The sequence below is a fragment of the Grampus griseus genome (assembly GCF_964374135.1).
Source record: "Grampus griseus genome assembly, chromosome: 6".
Taxonomy (NCBI): domain Eukaryota; kingdom Metazoa; phylum Chordata; class Mammalia; order Artiodactyla; family Delphinidae; genus Grampus; species Grampus griseus.
In genome coordinates, this window is record NC_139000.1 from 1,806,214 (window position 1) to 1,819,207 (window position 12,994).

Sequence of the window (12,994 nt, forward strand, 5' to 3'; positions counted from 1 at the left end):
AGGGCTGGGGCCCCAGGACAGTCTGAGGGTGTCTGGGTCCAGACGGCCTCGAGGTGGCCGGGGTCCATCCTGTGTCTTGCTGCCTGTGGCCCGGTGTCCTCCCTGGGGACTGGGTGTCCCTGGAGGGGGTGGGGGGAGGGGCTCGCCCTGCCCTTGCGGGGTGGCGGGTGGTCCACGTGTGGGCACAGGCAGGCAGGGGTCTCTGGGCACTTACTCAGCAGGTTCACCACCACCACCTCCTTCTCACGTTTCTCGCGGTGGTTGCAGAGGATGACGTAGCTCTTGGGGTCCACTTTTTCCAGGAAAAGCCTGTTCTGGTCGGCATCTGTGACCCCGGGGGTCAGGGTGGGAGGGGGGACAAGAACCAGACCCTGGGACCCCTCTGGTCCCTTCACAGGGCTGGACGACTTGCTCTTAAGGGCCAGCCGAGCCCTGGGCTGGGCAGGACCGGGTGTGGCCCTCGGGCCCTTCCCGGACGCCTCCGCCCACACGTGCCCGCCACTGCTGCCGGTGCCACGGGGGTGCCGCGCCCAGCCCGGGGACGCCGTCTCGAGGTGGGCGTCCCGGCAGCGGGGCTCCTGGCCACACTCAGCCCCGAACTGGGGGTGGCGTGGGGCCGGGCGGACGGGGCCACACTCCACCTCCAGCGGTGGGGCTGGAGGATGGCGAGTCTATACTTACCCTCCAGCCGGTACTGAAATTTCCTTTTCGTTTTATTTGCCATCATCGTAATTGGGACGCATGCACCATTTACCCTGGGAGGGGGTGACAGGTCGCCTTGGAACCCGCGTCTGGAAGGCAGGGCTCGGCCTTCTCCGTGCAGCCCCTCGGTGGGACTGGGGGAGCTCGGCCACCCTGGACCTTGGACTCTCGTGTCCGTCTCCAGGCAGCGAGCCCCTCGCCCCACCCCACATCACCTCTGAGCCCGGAAAGCAGGCTGTGAGGGGGGCGGGGGACAGGGTCGTGCGACTCACCTGGGCTCCACCCTGCCCGCACCTGCCCCTGACTTACTTCTTGTGCAGGTGGAGCTGCAGGGCCCTGGGGGTGACCTGGATACGGTGGACGAGCAGCCCCGCGTCCTTGTCCTCCTTCAGGAGTTTGGGTTGGTTGGAGGCCATCCCTGCCAAGAACCATTCGCCGCTGACCTGGGGAGCAGAGGGGGGGATGCTGGTGCCGGCCGGCCCTGTCCCTGTGGCTGCTGCCCCCAGCCGCCTCTCCATCCCACGCCCGACGCCCGCGGCTGACTACCAGAGTCTCGTTGAAGTTGGGGTCCTGGGGCCCCCAGTGCAGGGCCTGGGGGCAGCCGAGCAGGGTCAGCCCCACAGCCAGCAGCAGGAGGCTCATGGCGAGTCAGGGGGGCTGAGGGATGGCCGGCGGCACCTCGGACAGGTGTCCAGAGCCCGTGGTGGTGGCCCTTTTGTCCCCTGCCGGGAGAGGTTCCTGGCCACGTGGCAGGCTGTCACCAGCCCCCTCCCATTGACCACAATTACCTTCTATTTGTTGAGCCTGCGGCCAACAATGGCCACTTTGCCCTTGTCCACAGCCCCCCTGCCCGTGCGTGGTGCAGTCATGCTGTTTCCAGGAACAGCGTGTGTGTCCGCCTGGGCAGGCTTCCAGGGTCCTTGTGTTCCCATCGATGATCAAGTCACAGAGCCGCTTGCTGACCTGGGCAGCCCTGAGGTCTCCCTTCTGACGGCCACCCAGACGTTTGTGTGGCTTGGTCATGGGGCCCTGGGACTCGGGGGCGGCCCCGGGGGAGCGGCCGCCCTGGATGCCCTTCCCCACCGGGGGTTGACCGACGACCCTGGCTTGGGGGACAGGGGTGGCTCCGTGACACGGCCTGGGCCATGCTGCCGGGCGCTTCCCCTGGAGTGGACCATCTGGGCAGAGCCAGGCACAGCGGGAGTGAGGGGGCTGCAAGCGGGAGCCGGGATGTGCCCCATCTCGACTGCCCTGCTGGAGCCTGACTGAGTTTGACTCCCTCGTGCTGCACGGGGACCCCCGGGGCCGTGGGGCACAGGGCAGAGCAGCGGGAGTGCAGACACTTCCGGCCCCCCCCAACCAGGGCTGTGTCCTTAGCTCTCTGAGCCTCAGTTCCTCCCCTTTGAAGGGGCAATGACGATGCTCCCTGGCTGCTGACTGCCGGCCCGTTTCTTGGCTGCAAGACCCTTTGAAGATGCTCGTGTGGGGTCTCCCATCCCCCTCCCTCATCCCCCACTGAAGCGGTGGCCTTGTGCAGCCGACCGTGCCCCAGGTAGAGCCCCTCCTTTGATACCGCAGTGCCACACCTTGGTGTCAACACCGGGCAAGGACATTACGAGAAAGGAAAAATTGAACGTCACACCCACCCATGAACGTAGGTTCAGGAGCTCAGGTAAACACCCTACAGTGAATCCAGCCACATCTGTGGAAAGGAAGGTACTTTACAACCTGTAGGATTCCATCCAGAACTGCTAGGTTGGTTTAGGGATCGTGAATCAGTCCATGATTCCATCACTTAATAGAGCAGAGGGAAAATCCTCTGATCGTGCTATTAGCTGCAGGAAAGGCACTGGATGGAAGTCAGCAACTATTCATGGCAAAAACTCATACCGCTCTAGAAATTAACGGGAGCGTCCTCATCTGATTAAGGGGTTTACAAAATACTAGGGCAACTGACCTCTGTCTTGGTGAAGCATCAGAAGCTTCTAGGAAGGGAAAGGCAGAAGGATTTGCAAGGAAGTGGCGAACCTGAGATGGTCCTAGGTGACGTGACCCCGAGTGGAGGATGTCCAGGTCACCTGCAGGTGACTTGTTCAGATTCATTAGTGAGTTTAGAAAGGCGACTGGCCACAGGCTCTGTACACAAGAATGAACTGTTTCTATACACGAGCACTGCATGCTTAGAAAATGAAATTTAGAGAGACTTCGTTTACAACTCAGTGAAAAAAGTCAATTAGCTGGGAACAAATCCAAGGCAACAATGGTGCCAGGCTTCTGCACAGTAAACCATAAGCTGGTGTTGAGAAATTAAGATAAACTAGATACGTTCATACACCGTGTACGTGGGTTAGAAGCCTCAATACTATAAAACGTCAGTTCTTTTCCTAAGAACAATAGGGTCCCAGTCGAAATTCCAGCAGCGTATATGTCTTATGGGACTTCGCCACTGATTCCAAGATGTCTGAAAATGCCGCGAGTTAAAAATAGCCGGGACTCTCCTGAAGGTCACCTTGGTAGAATTGGCTCTCCCAGACTCCTGTTCTCATCGTGAGCTTTTGTGCTGAAGCCAGCGTGTAATCTGTGTGAAGCTGAAAGAGAAATGAACCCAAAGAGCAAGAAACAGACCCTCGAGTCCGCGTACGGGCGCTTCTGAGGGTGAAGATGGTTCTGCAGAGAAATGGGGCGAGAGGCAGCCTTTTTCATACATGGTGCTGGGTCATCTGCTTGCTCATAAGGACAAGAATGAACCTTGACCTTGACCTTACGTCAAATACAAAGATAAATTCCAACAGTGTTAAGAGTTGGATGTGCCCCACCCCGGGGACAGGTTGAAGTTCTAACCCAGGACCTCAGAATGGGACCCTGCTTAGAGGTAGAGTCTTTGCAGAGTTAGTCGGTTAACATGAGGTCACAGGGTTGGCCCGACCCAATGTGACTTGTGTCCTTGTAAAGATGACAAGTGTGGGGGCTTCCCTGGCGGCGCAGTGGTTGAGAGTCCGCCTGCCGATGCAGGGGACACGGGTTCGTGCCCCGGTCCGGGAAGATCCCACATGCCGTGGAGCGGCTGGGCCCGTGAGCCATGGCCGCTGAGCCTGCGCGTCCGGAGCCTGTGCTCCGCAACGGGAGAGGCCACAGCAGTGAGAGGCCTGCGTACTGCAAAAAAAAAAAAAGATGACAAGTGTGAACACAGTCATGCAGAGGGAGGGTGACTGGAAGATGACCACGTGCTGACAGAGGTGGAGGTTGGATGGATGTAGCCACAGCCCGTCCTCCCCTCGAGCCTTTGGAAGGAGCCCGGCCCCATGGACACCTTGACTCGGGATTCTGGTACCGGGAGGATAACGCTGCTGTCTCAGCCCCGTCTGTGGTCCTTTGGTGCAGCAGCCGCGGGACACACACAGCGGGATAGTGGTCAAGGTCCCGGCAGGAACAGTGAGCACATCCAGAGGGGTAATGAAAGAGCGTTTGGGGAAAGGGCTCCCGAGGAAGTGGTGGGAAGGGTTAGGAGAAGCCCACAAGGGAGGTGTTACCGCCCTGGGCTCCGGGGCCTCGGGGGGCGGGTGGTGGACTCTGGGCTGCAGGTGTAGGCAGGGCCCCCAAGAAGGACACAACATGGCTGAGGTGCAGCTTAAGGGAGGGGCAGTGGGGGGGGTGAGTACCCCAGACTCTCGATCCTGCTCCCTGGGGGGCCTCCCTTTGGCCGAGTCCAGCTGGAAGCCACCAGTTGCTGCACTGTCAGAGGCTAGAGCCCCATTCCCTGCAAGACACAATGAAGTGGGTGAAAAATTCAGCCCCAGGGTGGCAGAGGTAAGCTACTCACGTAGCCAAGGGCTCCTATCCACGATATATAAAGAGCAGCTGCTAATCAACAAGAAAAAGACACAACTGTAGAAAATGGGCAACAGACCTCAATTATCATTTGACAAAGACACCAAAACCATGAGAGAGTGTTTTAGCCCCGTTAGTGGTCCAAGAAATGAAAGTTATAATGAGATTTCAGCCCCACCCCACCCCCAATGCCCTAAATGACTAAAACTAAAATGCCTGATTGAAACGGAGCAGGACCCCTTGGTCCTTCCCCACCATGTCCTCCGCCAGCCTTTTGTCTGTGGAAAAATTTTAGCCAAAGGATAACTTTAATCAGAGAAGTGAGAAAATGCAGAAGCAAAGGAAAACAGTCAAAGGAGACCAAATAATCATAGTTTAGTCATTAAGCGAAGTCAAGGACCTTTAGTTCCTCCTCAGGGGCTATGGATAATATTCTGAGCTGTATCCTGTGAGCTGTCTTATAGATACTGAAACCCCACCAGGTGGAAGAAGTTACCTACATGATGACCAGGCTGTAGCCATGACACAAGCTGCCGCAATTCTGAGAACTGGCCTCAAGGAAATGGGAACAAACCGACCCTGGAACTGAAGACTAACTGTACCTAAAACAGTGCAGATGACGCTGGTCGGAGCACCGCAGGACCAGCTTCAAGGTGAGTGTCAGAGCTGGCTGTGCTGTCGCTACATGTAGCGCCCTCCCTCTGTCTGTAAAAGCTCTTGGCCCCTGTCAGCGGGGGGCCAGTCGGCCTTTGGACACGAGTCTGCCCTCCCCCCTCCCTGATCCCCGCCCCCCACCCGGTTGCTGGCCTTGGAAATAAAGCAAACTTTCCTGTCCACCAAGCTTGTCTCTTTAACGGCTTTAGAGCGGCGAGCAGCCCGACCCCACTTGCAGTTACATGATCACACCAGTGATGACAAGGACGTGGGCCAGCGTGAGGTGATGCTCTGGGGAGGGGATGCTGGTCAGTTCACAGACACGGGAGAGCCACGGCGCGGGCCGCCGAGGCCCCTGGATACGCCCGCCGCTCTCCTGGGTGCCTCCCCACCCAGGTCTGTGCACAGAGCCCGGCCTGGAGGCCGCCCCAGGGTCACCGACAGAAGACCAGGCGACAGAGCTGTGGGCTCTTCACACGGCGGCTCTAGAGCCGTGGGAATGGGGACTCGCAGCTGTGCCTGTGGGGCCTCCTGGGCGGTGGATGCACGGGTTTGCCGTGCGATGATTCTCGGAGCTGCACGTGGCTGTTCTGCACTTTTTTGTGCGTTGTACCAAAATAAGTAGAATTCTTTCTACTTGTAGCAGTGGAGCTATTCATGTGTTGATTTGATGCCTATTTCCCCAGAGGTTTTCTCCAAGTCTCCACCCGCCCCAGGATGAGGGTGACCTGAGGGTCTGGCAGCGTGGGCGGCTGGACAGTCGGGGACACCCTCCACCAGCCCAAATGGGAGGGGCTTTGTTGAGCTGGGAGCCCCCGGCCAGTGGAAGCGCTTTGGGAACAGAGTAGTAACAGTGGGTGTCCGGAGACTTTGGTATTTTGTCCGTGCACCATGGTTCCGCGACTGCAGAGGGTTTCAGGGGTGTCCACGTCGGTGCGCCGTCCGCTGGAGTTGGTGAGCGCCCTCTGCCAGGCCCCTCTACTCCAGCTTGACAGGACTCTTGTCCCCGGGGCTGCTGGATTTTGTCATTTGTCTTCCTGCAGCGCCTGGTTGGGGGCCTCCCGAAGGGGCTGGTCTCACGGCGCCTGGGAAGCGACTGCTGAGGTGGGCTGTGTGCAGGGAGAGGGTTGGCCTGGCCTGGCCCAGCTCAGGAGACCTCGGTCTTGGAGGGAGCAGCCAGGGTTGTGGGCAGAGGCCTTGGGGTGGGGTGGCGGGAGGGTCGGGTGGCCCAGGTAAGCCACCTGGACCAGCACAGGTGCTGGGCAGGGGGAGAGGGCGTGACAGCGAGCCTGCACGGCGGCTTCAGGACGGGGCCGTAGGGGTGCCCCTGCTGGTTGGCACAGACACTTGTGGAATTGAGTCGAATGCACTGTGCACCCTGAAACTGGGGTTGAGGTGGTGGCTGTCCTTCCCAGAGAGGGGGTGTGTGGCCCTCGTGCTCGTGGCCACAGTCCAGCCTGCAAAGCACAGCGCGGCCACCGCTCGCCAAAGGCCTGGAGCCCTGGGAGTGCCAGGCCGCTCACTAGCCGTCTGGCGTGAGGAGGGGACCCCCAAACCTATGCCCCAGAGAACACGGGGTGCCCAGCATGCCTCCTGTCGTGGGGTGCTCTCTTACCTTTGGGTTGAATTGCAAAGTCCCCGTGGGGACCAGCGTGAGTGAGGGATGCTTAAGGAGGTCACCTGATGGAGGTAGCTGGAAAAGTTTGACGACTTTCCCGGGACCTGGGTCAACGTCCGCATGTGGGGTGTCGGGAATGAGCCCATTCAGGTCTCCTCAGGGAGCAGCTCTGGACTGTGGCGCAGTGTGAGGGGCCCAGGAGCCAACAGGCTGGCAGTGGAGGGACCACGGGGGGTGGGGCTGGGCTGTGCTGGGCTCACTGAATCCCTTCCTGTTTTCACAGACGTCGGGTGAGGCTTGGCGGGTCACTGAAGGTCACGCCTGGAGTGAGGGTGGCCGGTCAGGTCCCGGCCATGGTCCCTACCTGCGGCACTGGCCTAACTCCTCTCCACCCCCCAGGGGTCCCCATCTTCACTCTAGGCAGGTCTCCTGACAAGGCCAACATGCTTCCACAACGTCAGTTCCTAATGGCTCTGCGTCACGGCATCTCCCTTCTCAGAGGAAGGCATGGCCGACTTCCTGACCCGGGGTCTTACACCCGATTGCCCGAGTCTGTCCTGGGTGTCCTCCTCGACAGGGGCCCCATGGTGAGAGCCCTCCACCCAGAAGGGGTCCCTCCTTAGCCAGGAGCTTCGCAGCAACCACATCACCCAGGGCCCAGGGCGCCAGGCACCCTGGCACTTCCGCAAAAGTTTCCTGAGATGCTAATTTTCAGGAACAAAAGCTGTTGTCGTGGAGGCCGCTTCCTGGAACAGACCTGTCTGAGGCCTCTGGCCTGGGACCAGCGGCTGCACACCTGTGTTCCAGCCCGTGCGGCAGGTGTGGAGACCAAAGTCTTCATCCTTGTCCTGGGGCCCAGGTGACCTCAGCCACCCGCAGGCACTCATGTCAGTGTGACCAGCTTGCCTCATCCACCTTCCAGCCTCCACGGAGACCAGATGCCAGGGTGGCACTGAGAATAACGAGCTGGTAGCTGGTAGCTGTTTAATACCACAGCCAGCTCCGCAGCAGCAAGGGAGCCGCACCTGGGCAGGTGGTCAGAAGGAGGCGGTCCTATCTTGGGGCTGGCTGTGGGCCTTCCGCAGGTGGTTGTTCAAGTGACCCTGAAGCCTCTCGCCTTCCGAGACGGTTTCCATTCTGTCTATGGAGCGTGTAGCTCTCTAAATAAACCTGCCTCGACTTAAAAAAAAAAGTGACCCTGCAGACCCCACAGCCCAGTGGCCTGAGATCTGTCCCTGGGGCTCCCCCAACCCTCCACCTTCCAGGTTGGCAGGATGCAGAGATTCAGTTATCCTGCACCGTGTCCCACGCCGCACCCTGCCCCGCATGCCAACCCCAGGCTGCCCGGTGTCACCCCCGCCCGTCTGGGAGGCTGGTCTTGTGTGTGCAGGTAGTTCTCCCCACTAGTGAGTCGTTTCAGGGGGGCTGGTCTACCCTGCGTTTGCTGCTGTCCTCCCAGAAGCCTTTGACTGACCCCTGCTGTCGCTCTGTTCTCTGATGGTGTGCGTGTGTGTGCCAGCCCGCAGGCGGCCAAGTCACTGACGCGGTGAACGTTAGACCAGGAAATGAAGACCTGGCTTTTCCGTAGGGACGCCTGCCACCAAGATGCAGACGGCTCCTGGGGTTCCTCCGGAGCAGCCGTAGAAACGGCTCCCGTATGTGATGGGGTCTCGTACTTGCATTTCAGCTGTATTTGAAATTCACAAAAACAGTATCACAGGGCATATTCTTTTGTGTCTAGCTTATTATGCAGGAAATATTGTGTTTGTGGGATTCATCCATATTATTTTTTAATTAATTTTTTTTTATTGTACTACAACATACCTAACATAACATTCACCATCTTAACCACTTTTAGGTGCACAGCTCAGGGGCATCGAGCACATTCACGTTGCTGTGCAGCCGTCAGCACCTCCGTCTCCAGAACTTTCTCATCTTCCCAAACTCTGTCCCCACTAGACACTCACTCCCCTTCCCCTCCCCCAGCCCCTGAACCCCACCTTCTACTTCTGTCTCTATGGCTGTGACTCCTCTAGGGACCTCATATACGTGGATCCTACAGGATTTGTCTTTTTGTAAAAAATAAGTTTATTTATTTACTTATTTATTTTTGGCTGCTTTGGGTCTCTGTTGCTGTGCGCAGGCTTTCTCTAGTTGCGGCCAGCTGGGGCTACTGTTCGTTGCAGTGCGTGGGCTTCTCGTTGCAGTGGCTTCTCTTGCCGCGGAGCGCGGGCTCTAGGTGCACGGGCTTCAGTAGTTGTGGCGCCAGGCCTGAGTAGTTGTGGCACACGGGCTTAGTTGCTCCGTGGTATGTGGGATCTTCCCGGACCAGGGCTCGAACCCATGTCCCCTGCGTTGGCAGGTGGATTCTTTTTTTTGGTACGCGGGTGTCTCACTGTTGCGGCCCCTCCCGTCGTGGAGCACAGTCTCCGGACGCGCAGGTTCAGCGGCCATGGCTCACGGGCCCAGCAGCTCCGCGGCATGTGGGATCCTCCCGGACCGGGGCACGAACCCGTGTCCCCTGCATCGGCAGGCGGACTCTCAACCACTGCGCCCCCAGGGAAGCCCTGCCGCCCATTTTTAACTGCATTGATTTGGCAGCAAGGTCTTCAGAGAGGCGTCTGGAAGACCCCTCCAGGACTCTGGCTTCAGGCCCTGGTGGGAGGGGGCAGGGAGCTGACTCCCTCCAAAGAGGGGTCTGCTTTCTTGGAGGACACTTCCTAGATGAGAATCCTGGCTCGAGGTCTATTTTTCCTTTCAGCACTTCGCAGGGGCTGTTTCTTGTCCTCTGTCCTCCGTTGTTTCCGAGGAAACGCAATGCCAGGTGTCTCCTGTGTGCGACGTTACCTTTGAGTTGCAGCTGTTTTCCTGTGGGCCTGGAGCGGTTTGCTTTGTACTCATTCTGCTTTGGGGTTTGTCCAATTTCTAGAATCCGAAACTGTCTTTCATCAAGTTTGGGATTATTTTTTGTTGTTGTCCATTGTTTCTGTAAATTTTCTGGTTCTTTGTTTGGGGTGTGTGTGTGTGTGTGTGTGTGTGTGTGTGTGTGTGTGTGTGTGTGTGTTTGCTTGTGTCACTCCCTTTCCCGCCTTGAAACTCCAATTCAATGTCTATCAGGCCTTTGGATCCTGTCCCGCAGATTGCTGACGTGCCACTCATTTTTTTAAAACAGTCTTTTTCTCTTTGTTTTTTTAAATAGGATAACTTCTATAGATCTGTCTTCAAGTTTGCTGACTTTTCTGTCATCTCCACTCTGCTGTGAAGCCATCCAGTGAGGTTTTAATTTTAGATATTATATAAATTTTACATTATCATATATTTTATATATAATATTTTATATTAGAAATGTATACATGTATATTTGAGGTCCGGGATTTCTCTTTATTTCTTTTTAGAGTTTTATATCTCGGAGGTGTCCCATGGTTCTGTTCTCTTTGAGCGTATTTCTCCATCCTATTCCTGAACATACACACTCAGGAGGCTGTCTGATGTCTCCAGCTCTGGCTCACCAGGGCAGTAGCCTGCGTCTGAGTTGTGTTTCCTTTCGTTATGTGTTTGCTGGTTTGGTGTTGTATCCGGATGCCGTGAAGGGTGCGGTTTAGATCCTCAGTTCTGTTTTGCTGCTCCCAAGAATCGTTGGCAGTCGGTTTCTTGGCTGGCTCTGTTCCCTCCGTGTGGTGGGTCAGAAGTGTCTGTCCATCCTTTCGGGCCTGGCCGGACTTCAGGTCTATCCTCCCACGGGGAACCAGGAGCTGCGGGGACTCAGGGCCTGCCTTCCGCGGCACTCTCCCCCCTGGGGTCCCCTTTCCTCCCCAGCTGCTTCTTTAGGCCAGGAAGACCCAGAGTTCCTGTCGAGTGTAGCCATCCAGCCTGAGCAGAGCAGGGCCCGTGCTCAGACACAAAAGCTGCTTAACAGAAAGGGAAAGTCAGCCGGCGCTCTTTTCTTCCCCCAAGGCCAGCTTCTCTCCAGTTTCTGCTGTCTGTTGGTCACTCTCCAGTACCTTGGAGAGTTGTTTTTTATGTTTTCTGCAGACTTGTCAGTTGCTCTGTGTGAGTGGGGGTTGGTCTGATGACAGCTACTGTGTTCCTGGCAGCAGGGCCTGGACTTGTGTGTCCGCTGGGGCAGGATGACACAGGTGGTCATCGGGCAGGGCAGGAGCAGGGTGACCGGTACGAGGCTGCTGCAATGATCCAGGTGGGAGGAGGTCGCGGCTCGCACCAGGGGGCAGCAGTGGGGCGGGTGAAGGGGGTCGGATTCTGTTTTGAAAAGAGAGTCAAGGATGTGCTGAGGGGTCGGATGAGGATACGGGAGAGAGAGACCTGAGGACTTGAAGCGTGTGCGTGGCACCGGCCTCCACCCTCTTTTCCTCCCTCATTTGGAAGCTAGGAAATGTCTCTGGGGGCTTCCCTGGTGGCGCAGTGGTTAAGAATCCACCTGCCAATGCAGGGGACACGGGTTCGAGCCCTGGTCCAGGAAGGCCCCACGTGCCGCGGAGCAACTAAGCCCGCACGCCACAACTGTTGAGCCTGCGCTCTAGAGCCCGCAAGCCACAGCTGCTGAGCCCGCATGCCACAACTACTGAAGCCCACGTGCCACAACTACTGAAGCCTGTGTGCCTAGAGCCCGTGCTCTGCAACAAGAGAAGCCACCGCAATGAGAAGCCCGTGCACCGCAATGAAGAGTAGCCCCAGCTTGACCCAACTAGAGAAAGCCCACGTGAAGCAACGAAGACCCAACGCAGCCAATAATTAAAAAAAAAAAAAAAAAAAGTCTGACCGAGTGACTGGGAAGACGCTGGAGGGCTGGTGAAGCCAGGTCCGCTCTAGATGCAGGAGTGGACGTCAGTGGACGTGCAGAGCTGGCGGCGCTGGGCGCTCTGGGATGGCGGGGAGGCTGCACCACAGAGTAGGTTCCAGAGCCACTGCCTGGCCCTGTGCTTGAAGCCATGAGATGTTCAGGGTCCCTGTGGGGCTGAGTGTGGAGAGGAGGTGATGACATGGTGACTCCTGGGCTTTTGACACGAAAACACCTGAGACTCGGGGGGAGTGAGGGGTCCAGGACTGCCACTTCCTGGCGGGGAGGCCCCGGGCAAGCCGTGCAGAGTGTCAGGGCACTCTGGAAAGGACCTGGAGTAAAACATCGTCTCACAAGGCCTTTGAGAGGAAGAACAGGATGGGGCAGCGTACACGTGAGAGTGATCTGGGCACAGCCGAGCACCGTGTAAGTGGACAAGTCACTTCCAGGTGGCTTGAGTCAGTCTGTTTGGGGATAACCATGGGAGTGGGGGAACACCTGGTATGGCCCATCTCACAGAGGGGTGTTTGTGCCACTTAGAAGCGGCCAGGGGTCCCTGGACCATCCAGGCACACTCGGGGGACCCCCCAGCCTCATTTCAGGCCAAGGGGGTCCGAGCAGTGTGGCCGGGGACCAGTCCTCTGAGGCCCCTCTCCCAAGTGTTTTTCTGACATTATCCCAGCAAGGCCAGGTGGCGTCCGTCCAACGCAGCCTTGGTGACGTGGGCAGAAGGAGGCTGCAAAAACACTGACTTTGGAAAATGCCGGCACCTCAGGGAGCCTGGCTGCCTGGGGCAGAAAGTGGCGAAGTGCTTCCGAGAGCAGAGGGCATGGGTGGGGTCGCGCTTGGCCTGAGTCCCCCACCTGCAGAGCATCCGGTTTGCAGAGGCCGCTCACAGGAGCCGAGCTGTTTTCTCCAGCGCAGTTGGAATTAAAGGCTCCGAGTGAGGGGTCCCTGGCCGGTCCCCCCAGGGCAGCTCCTGGGTCACATGTGCGTCCTTGGCCGGAGCCTGCAGCCGGACAGGCAGACAGTAGGGTGGGGATGGGAAGGTGGGCACACGGAGCAGCCTGGCCGCCCCGCTCCCTCCCCAGTGCCCTCACCCTGGTCTCCGCAGGGTGGGCTGCCAGAGGGCATCCACTGACAGCGAGGGAGGAAAGGCCACCGCCCTGGCTCCTGGCTCAGAGCACAGACACCGAGATCGATTATTTAATTGGGGCATTTGTGTGCCAGACTCTTTTTTGGGTGCTGAGAATATGGTCATGGCCAAGCAGACCCAGACCCACCCGTGTAACTCACAGCTCCCGCTCAACTGTCACAGCAGCAGGAATCATGCCAAGGCCATGCTGGTGTCACGTGGTCTGTCGGTGGTGTTCGGGCGCTCCACACGTGTCCACTGA